The sequence below is a fragment of the Helianthus annuus genome, chromosome 9 (genome assembly GCF_002127325.2).
Source record: "Helianthus annuus cultivar XRQ/B chromosome 9, HanXRQr2.0-SUNRISE, whole genome shotgun sequence".
Taxonomy (NCBI): domain Eukaryota; kingdom Viridiplantae; phylum Streptophyta; class Magnoliopsida; order Asterales; family Asteraceae; genus Helianthus; species Helianthus annuus.
This window is the reverse complement of record NC_035441.2, coordinates 179,986,237-179,996,882: the sequence shown is the minus strand read 5'-3', so window position 1 is coordinate 179,996,882 and position 10,646 is coordinate 179,986,237.

The window sequence follows — 10,646 nt, the reverse complement described above, 5'->3', positions numbered from 1 at the left end:
ACTTGGGACACCTTGAGCCATCTTACAACATCCCTAAACACATGTGATGATCTTGCTCATTCAGAAATTCACTTCTCTCACATTGCTTGAGCTTTCTTGAGCATTCTCTAGGATTCCTGATCAAGAGGGAGCCCACCATAGTTCAATTTTAGTGCAAGGACCTATTGTAAGTGTCCTTAGCCACTCTAGTTTAGTTTATATATGTTTAAAGACCAAAAGTCAAAGTTGTCGTAATAACGCTTTGACTTTCGGTTTAGACCTAAACGGTCCAGCCATTATTCGAGGCGAATATGGCTACGTGATCGTAATTAGGTAGGTGTTAGTCCCTCAAAAGGGCACCTCCTAATTAGCACGTTTACTTGGTTAATTGTCGGGTCAAAGTAATTAGTCAAAAAGTCAAACTAGTCAGATTTTTAAATAATAATTAAAACTGATAATGTAAAAGTTATGAATCATGTTTTGTCACTTAAATAACTTGGTAAATATTATTAGAACATGTCTAAGCATGTTCAACCCGACAATTATGAGTTTAGGGTCGGTTCGCAACCGAAAGTTGCAAAAGCTTGAGTTTTGCTTTGACTTTCAGTTCTGACCCGATTAAGCTTAAATCCTTTATGTTTTAAGCTTCCATTAGGACCATATAATGTTGTAGTATAACCCTCTGAGGTTATATTACCTGGTCACTTAATATTCTGAATTATATGCAAGTTTCTGTTATTATGTGTTTAGTTGACCATTATGCCCTTATCGTCTAAAAATGAGATTTTTGAATATATGGTCATACAAATAACTTAGTTACTGATATATAAACATGTCTGAATTATTTTGACATTATTTTCTGGTCTCAAATTGATGTTATGCAAGATATCGTAAAATTAGCTTTTATAAAGTCTAAATTACCATTTTATGCATAAACCTTGATTAAACATAAATTTTGACCATAACTTTGAGTTCTTGAATAAATTCTATAATTGACGATAATGCCCTTTTTGATAATAAAATGAGATTTACATATGATTAACACGCCAAATCTTTTTCTATTGATTTAATATGAAAAATAAAATATTTTAAACATCCAAGGCTCAGAATCACATAAACATCGCAAATATCGTCAATTATCGACTTTTACGCTAATTAGGTGCATAGTATGGTTTAAAACCATATTTAGCACCCAAGACTTGCTACCTACTGAATTTATAAATAAATTTTAATATTTTTACACTAGGTATAAGTCATGAACTCAGACTTCCAATTATGTCCTTAAAAGCATATGTGAAATGACCAAAATACCTTTTCGGGGCATAGTTTGGCCATAAATGGTAAACCACACATATGTATGATACCCTACTGATATAACATCATAAAATAAATATTTTTACATAATTTTTAGACCAAACCATCAGTTTACTTCTAAACCTCTTTTATAGATCTTAAAATGACCAAAATGCCCTTAAGGGACTTAATTCGGTTTCAAATACTTTTTGGGCATATATGTTAACACCCTACTGATGTCTTAACATAATTTAAGCATAATAACATATGGGACTTGTATATGGTTCATTTGGTTACCCGTTATGCATTTATGCGTTCGGTTCGGTTTATGTAACTAGTTTACATGAATTAGCCAAAATGGGTTTAACCTTATCATTTAAACTTCAAAATCCAGAATGTGTTTAGTTACCCATATTATATAAGTATCCAAACTTGTCGGGTCTAAATCACATTCCATTCCGGTCTCCGCTTAATCTAGCGTTTCGAACCGTAAAGTATCTTTCAAACTAACCGGTCTAAGTCTTTGACTTAAATAAAGACCCGTTAGTATCCTAATAGGTTAATAAACCTTCCATACAGATTAAGTAGCTTCGGTAGAAGATATTTGCATAAGGTCTTAGGAATTATACGGCTGAGTACCATCTTTGCACAACTAGCTCAGGTAAATACTTTTAACTTATTTTCCCTTATACGAGCTTGGAATACGGTAAATTATTACCGCTTGGTTGGGTATGAGATCATTTAATCAGATTGTGATTTAATAAATCTGCATAACCCGTTTTAATATGTATTGTTTGATAACATAAACATTGGGGGTTAACGACCGTGTCCTGGATGTCCTCGGCTCATTAAAGTTAATAATGGCCACGACCTATGCACGGGGTGTAAGCATACACCTGACATATGCAAATGCTAAATATTAAATAACCCACATGTTGGGGATAACTCCTTTTTGGGTTTTATAAGTGGTGGGTCGGTTAATCATGACCGGCTTCCAAACCGGCCCCAATTGTATGACAAACGTGTAAATCTGTATACAAGATTTTAATAAAAATTGTCCCGAGTTATAAATGATTTTGCGCCATGTGCGCCTAAACCAATTTTCATAAACTCTTTTCAAATGAGTCGGTTAATTGTATTTACCAGTGAAAACTGACGTATTTTCCCAAGACTAAGTGACAGGTACCTCTCGAAATTAGGCTGGAGCTACTTGGTGTCAATTAAGAGGATCTTGCAAATCCTTAGATGCCTGAAGTCTGCTTATTTCAGTTTCTTGTATTTGTTTTCATGATCCGCCTGTGGATCTCTATTACAACCAGTCTGTATATTCTTTTATTTCGAACTCTCGGACATTATGGTTTGTAATAGTAAATAATCTACCTAGCCTTCCGCTGTGCTATAATATTGTGTTAATTGTCTATGATGATATCAACTACGTCACGATACTCCCCACCGGTAATATGTGGAAATATCGGGGTGTGACATTTTGATAGGAAGTGCAAAGCACGAGCGTTAAGTATGTTAAATTACGTATTTGATTGTGTTTTAAGTGATTACGCGTCACGAGTATGATAACTACAAGTATTTATGATTTTACAGGTAAAACGCGTAATACGACGAACTTAGAACGCTTAGTGATGAAACGGGACTTGTTCGGTGCCAACATATAGCTTGCATATTCAAGAAACAAGAAATAAAGAAGTTGAGGGGTCATTATTGTCTTTATATGAAAGTTGTATTTGAGAAGAAATAAGAAGCTGCATGTACACGTCGTCAGTTACGGATTCGGAACCGTCACTTATGGTTTCATGCATGAATTCACAAAAAAGAAACAGTGAATTTGAGTAGTGGCTTACGGTGTCCACATGGGACTTACGTATGGCCGCTTATGTCCAAGTCCGTATGACAACTTTTGGGCTCCCATAATCTCATCACTTATCACTTATGATCATTATTAATTCACAAAAGAAATTGGTGGCCATAGATTTTTTTATTGGGAGCACTCAACTTCTCATCATCCAATAAAGATTGGTAGCCCATAGGGGTGTGCATAAAACCGAATTAATCGAAACCGAAACCGAATAACCGAATTAACCGAACCGAAAAAACCGAACCGAAGCAATAACCGATGGTTCGGTTTTCGTTTTTTGAATAACCGAATTTTCGGTTTCGGTTAATCATATTTTTAAAACCAAAAATAACCGAACCGAACCTATTAGCCATATATATATATATATATATATATATATATATATATATATATATATATATATTATAGAGTAAACTTCTGTTTTGCTCCCTGTGGTTTGGTCACTTTAATGGTTTTGCCCCAAACCTTTCAAAATAGCCATTTTACTCCCTGATCTTTGAAGGCCTTCATGATTTTGCTCCCTACCACTAACTCCATCTAAATTATTTATTAACTGAAAGGGTATTTTGGTAATTTCAAATATAAAACTGAGGATATTTTAGTAAAACTATAAATAAAAGATTATATTATATATATAATAACAATACAGATTCATCTTCTCTCTCTTAACATACAGGATTATCCTACAATATTATTGTTTATAGTAAAACACGTCTTAAATAATGTATACTTGCTTTAGGCCTGCAACACTAATGAAAATCACAATATATCAATCAGCTATTTGCCAATGAAACACCATCTAATTTCACACAATAACTCCACAAACAAGACGATACATTCCTCAAACTCATATCTAACAATTTCATCTGAATAACTCGCATCTAAACAAATTTCTACTCTATACATTCACCAAAACGGAGCTCAAATCATTACATTCGTTTCCTATGCTAAATCCTCACAAACTCTCATAAATTCACAATAAACCTAACCTAATAACTTCACATTTTCCGAATTAAACTTCCAAATCAAGCCTAAACAACATTCAAAGTCCTAATCGAAACACCGATCCAAGAAACGAACTAAAATCAACGACGAATGTAATCTAGATCTAACTGGAACATAATTTCTTCAACGAACATAAGAGCATTGCGATATGAACATATAAAATTGTAGAAATTCAACAAAATTGATGAAAACGTGAGGAGATTCTTACAGATGAATGCGTCTGATCTACCAACAGTTTCACCATAACAGATGAATGCGCCAGTGGCAGCCTCTCAACTGGATCCAGGGTTTTGAACCAAGGTTGTGGTGGTGGCCAGATCTGTGGAGTTTGCGATGGTGGTTGAGGACTGGTGGTAATGGCGGTGGCGGGCTGGTGGTAGTGGTGATGGCGGTTTGGTGGAAATGGCAGTGGTGGTAGTCGATTAGCAGCAGAGGGAGGGGATAGGTTGCAGGTGATGAATGGTGAGGTGATGAATGGTGATGTACTGATGGTTTGATTTTCTTTTTTGAATGAAGAATGGGTTTGATGATACATAACAGACGAAAATAGATTTATCAATAAACAAATTGATTTTAGGAATTAATAACAAATAATTTAATACTTACATTTATAAAATTACTGAAATGCCCTTTTACTTAATGAATACTTTGGATGGAGTTAGGGGCGGGGAGCAAAATCATGAAGGCCTTCAAAGATCAGGGAGTAAAATGATTATTTTGAAAGGTTTGGGGCAAAACCGTTAAAGTAACCAAACCACAGGGAGCAAAATGGAAGTTTACTCTATATTATATAAACATTGTAATATTATTTAGAGTAAACTTCCATTTTGGTCCCTGTGGTTTGGTCAATTTTGTCACTAGTCCAAAACTCAAACTTTTTGCATCTGGGTCCCTTTGGTTTCAGCTTTATTGCCATTTTGGTCCAAAAATGAAATCAGGTCATATTTGTCTTATAAAATCCTGTTATTTTGTCATTTTCTGCAGGGGCAAAATGATCATTTTTTTTATAAATAAATACCATATTTTATAAGACAAATATGACCTGATTTGCCCATGAGGAAAATGACAAAATTGCAGGATTTTATAAGACAAGTATAACCTGATTTCATTTTTGGAACAAAATGGCAATAAAACTGAAACCATAGGGACCCAGATGCAAAAGGTTTGAGTTTTGGACTAAAGTGACAAAAGTAACCAAACCTCAGGGACCAAAATGGCAGTTTACTCTATTATTTATAACTTTATGACCCACTGAGTTTTTTTTAAGCTTTAAGTCCAATTGGTGGTCCATTAGTATTTGTTTTATTATAAACATTGGGCCCATTACCAATATAAAAGTAGTTGACTAGTTCATACCTTCATATTTTAACCTAAAGAAGTTATAGAGCCATCACTCTCATTCCTGGTTGTACATTTACACTTCATCAGTTCATCTTATCAATACTCCATCGTCTCCAGGTTAGTTCAGTTCTACTATTGGTTTAAACCAAAATCGTCCCCGAGGTTTGGGCACTTTTGCCATTTTCGTCCAAAATGACAGTTTGGTATTCTTTAGCCCCCCATGTTTGCAACTTTTTGCCACTTTCATCCAAATCCCTAACCAAGTTACTTTGTACCGTCGGTTGGGGTGTTTTTGAAATTTCTCAATTATAAGGGGGTAACTTGTGTTTATCTCACTCTTTTATAACATTCCTTATTTCCTTCTTCATAAAACCCAGTGTTTATCTTTCTATAAAACCCAGCAACCATCATCATCAAATTTACAAAAAAAAAAAGAAAAAATAAACATCCGACTCAGATTTATAATCATCATCATCGTCTTGCAAAATAAAGAGGCTCAGATGCAGCCACGGCTGCAACCGATCATCGCCACAAATTTATATATACGCAGAAACAACATCCAAACCCGATCATCATCCAGTCTTTTATAACATTCCTTCATAAAAACCCATTTACATTTACAGACATAAAAAAGCCCCAAAAATTTATATATACGCAGATTTATACTTGTGCTTTAAAAGCCCCAAAAATACAACCGACGACACCGAAAGCTGGTGGTAGGCTTCCAAAAACCCACAGAACTTCGATTTCACCCACTATGGTGACTTCACCCACAGAACTTCGATATTCCGGCCGCCGCCGCTCAATCGCCACCACAAGCTTTCGACCGCCGCTCAATCGCTTCCACCACCACCAGTTCTGACTCGAGTGTGACTCCATAGCCGCTTGGATTCTAGATCGGCTCTTGTATAATTGGGCCTTGAGTTCGAGGATTGACGAGGGACCTAGGCCGGCGATTGCACCTGGTGTTGCCGGAATACTCATGGTGTAGGTGGGAGACCTCCTAAGTTACCAAAATTAAACCCTAGTTCGTTGATCTAGTCAGGGTGGTACGGTGGGGGTGGGGGTGGGGGTGGTGGGGGTGGCGGTATAGTGGGGGCGGTGGAGGTGCGGTGGTGGGGATGGTGGCGGTAGTGGTGTAATGGCGGTAGTGGTGCAGTGGGGGTGGGGGTGGTGGTGGTGGTGGTGGTGGTGGTGGGGGAGGTGAATGATCTGTGAACAACTGAATACTCATATATAAGGTATGTATGCATTAGCCACTTTACAATTTACCCCCTTATCATTTTCAAATTTCAAAAATACCCTAAAGTAGGCAAAAAGTAACCTGGTTGGGCATTTGGGTAACTTGGTTAGGGATTAGGATGAAAATGGCAAAAAGTTGCAAACGTGGGGGGTTAAATAATACCAAACTGTCATTTTGGATGAAAATAACAAATGTGCCCAAACCTCAGGGACGATTTTGGCAATTAACTCTATTTTAACCTAAAGAAGTTATAGAGCCGTCACTCTCATTCCTGGTTGCACATTTATACTTCATCGGTTCATCTTATCAATACTCCATTGTCTCCAGGTTAGTTCAGTTCTACTATTAGTTTAAACTAAAATTTAAACAACATATTCTTGTATGTTCTAAAGCATAACTAGGTTAGGATTTTTTAGTTAAATTCATACCAGTTCATGCTATGAAGAAGATGGAAGTTAGGGTTTTCTTTTTTAGTTAAAATAATAACTAGTTCATGCGATGAAGTACATAGATGCTTTAAATCTGTAACTTTGAATGCATAGATGTAGCCATGTGTGTTGAAATTATAAGTAATTCTTGCGACACAACTATGATGATTTGGTTTTGCTTGGTGGAACTGTAAATATAATTATATTTGGAATATAACCATTTAAATTCCTGCTTACACTTGCATGTACATATTTGGCCCAACTGCTTTAGTTACATAATCTGAAATGTATATATTTATTTGAGTTATCTTTGATAATGTTGGCTTGTTTGATTATGTGTAAATGTAGATGGGGACTGACTATAGTGAGACTCTGAATATGAATAAAAAGGATGCACCGGTCATTGATGTTGATGATGAAAACTCGAAGGAACCGTTCGATAGTGTTGATGAGCAAACCGTGGATCAAGAGAAAAATGAGGGTGGTACTAAACGATCAAATGTGTGGGATCATTTTACATTTGATAAGAGTGCTAAAAAATAAAAGTGTCATTATTGTAAGAAGCTTATTAAGGCTGGTACAAAAGCAAATGGTACGAGTGCTATGTGGACTCATTTGAAGCAAGCATGTAGTAAATCACCAATTTACAAAAAAGATAGATAATAAGAAACAATCTAAGTTAGCTTTTAAGCCTAAAAGTATGGGGGAAGATAGTGGTAGTTTGGCTTCTCACACTTTTAGCCAAGAAAAATGTAGAAAGCTTCTTGCTCGAATGTGCATAAAAGATAACCTTCCATTTAGTGTGGTTGATGATGAGGGACTTAGAGAATTTGTGTGGGAGTTGAATCCATTGTTTAAGTTTCCTTCTAGATGGACGGTTGCGAGAGATTGTTTGTCAACATATGAAGAAGAGAAAAAGAAACTAAAACATCTTTTAAGAGATCAAACTGTATCTCTTACCACCGACACATGAACATCGGTTCAAAATTTTAATTATATGTGTCTTACTGCACATTGGGTCGATGAAAATTGGGTTTTAAGGAAGAAAATTCTGAACTTTTGTCAGATATCAAATCATAAGGGTGAGACGATAGAAAAATTAGTTTATCATTGCTTGCGAAAATGGGGTATTGACAGGGTTTTCACGGTAACCGTAGATAATGCTTCATCAAATGATGGAGCAATTAAGTATTTAAAAAAATATGCTTAAGGGTCCTCATTCTGTGCTAGATTGCAAGTATTTGCATTTAAGATGCAATGCTCACATTATAAATTTGGTTGTAAAGGATGGTTTAGAAGAACAAGTTGATTCGATAGCTCGAATTCGAAATGCGGTAAGGTATTTGAGATCATCTTCTTCTAGGTTTCAAACCTTTAAAGATTCCGTTAAGAAAGAAAAGATTGAGTGTAAAAGGAAACCATGTCTTGATGTAGAAACTCGATGGAATTCAACATTTCTAATGTTGGAAACGGCGCTTAAATTTTCAAAAGCATTTGATAGGTATATCTTATTGTTGTTCATAATTATATTTATTTAAATTCATACTAATATGTTATGTTTTTTTGTCAATAGGATTCAAGATGTGGATTTCAGTTATAGATCATATTTTCATAATGAAGTTGCGGATGAAGAGACGAGTACAAGAAAGCGAAAAAAGAGTGATAAAGTTTTGGGGGCACCCGATAGAGAAGATTGGGAGAATGCGAGGTAATTTATATTATTTTTATTATATTAGTATATATATTGAGTTTGGATGTGATATATATTATTGGTTTGTTCTAATAGGCTATTTATGGAGTTTTTGAGGATCTTTTTTAATGTGACAAAGAAGATTTCGGGGTCTAAATATGTGTCAGCAAATTTGTTATTTGTTGAGATTTGCAAAATGCATTCAAGTATAACAAAAATGTCTTTAAGTGTTGATAAGAAGGAGAGAGATATGGGTGTGTCTATGAAAACAAAATTTGACAAATATTGGGACAATTTAGACAATATGAACTTCTTGTTGTACGTGGCACCGGTTCTCGACCCTCGAAATAAGATGTCTTATCTTGGTTATTCACTAAGTTTGATATATGGCAAAGGTTCCCCAAAAATCAAGCAAGTCACGGTTCAAGTGAAGGAAATATTATTGGAGTTGTACTATCATTATAAGTTAAAAATAGACAAAGCAAAGGACCGAAAGAATGCATCGTCTTCCACATCTAATTTAGTTGATGATTATGATTATTTAGAAGATGGTTATAAAAAGTATTTGGAAGAGGAAGAAGGTGGAGAAGGGGTTGATGATAATGATGTGGAAATATATTTGCGTGATGGGACGGAAAGTAGAGACGAAGAACTTGATGTTTTAGGTTGGTGGAAGATAAATTCGGTAAAATTTCCTATTCTCTCTCAAATCGCTAAGCATGTTTTGGGAATCTCAATGTCAACCGTTGCATCCGAATCGGCCTTTAGTACCGGTGGTAGGGTCATTGATAAATATAGGAGCTCTCTTACTTCTAAGACCGCCGAGGCGTTGATTTGTGCACAAGATTGGATACGGTCTACACCAACGGATTTGCAAGATTCTCACATGCATGGTCAACAATTGGAGACTTTCATCGAAAATTTGGAGAAATTAGATTTGGTAATAATGTTCCTTATTTTTATCTTTGTGATGTGACTTAAATATTTACATCAATATATGTGTTATTTTGTAGATGTTATGCCCGGAAACAAAACACCAAAAGGATTTACTGTTGAAGATGATGAAGACGATGAAGATTGGGACTAGATGATGAAGATTGGGACTACAACTTTGTGTGCTTATGATTAAGAATTTTGTTGAATTATAACTCTAGCCACTTTGTTGCATGTAAAACTTTAGCAACTTACTTTTGACTAGGACTAATGATGAAGATTTGCATGTATGTTTCTACTAGACACTAGATGATGTGTACTTTTGGTTTTTGATGAATAGAATATGCGTGTGTAGCTATATAATTTTACAAGCTTTATATTCATTATTTTGTATTTTTTTCAAGCTTTATATACATTGGATAATTAACCGAAACTAACCGAAACCGACCCATAACCAACGGTTAACCGAACAACGGTTAATCGACTATCGGTTACGGTTATGGTTAACACTTTTCAATTAACCGAACCCTCGGTTAACCGCTCATCGGTTAACCGAACCCACGGTTAACCGCCTTTGCACACCCCTACCGGTACCGAATACACCGGTTCAGTACCGGTATTTACCGGTGTTTTACACGTAAATATCGGTACCGGTACCGAAAAATAGAGAAAGTGGGTACCGCTACCGAATATACCCGGTACAGTTCGGTACGGTACCAAAAACTCATCCCTACGTGTGTGTATATATTGCGACAGGTTTTATCCAATGATGTTAAAAGACAAACAAAAATTATAATATATTAGTTGAAAACAAAAAGCAAATGAAATAAAAATAAAAAACACCTATTTTAATAATTATTTTTC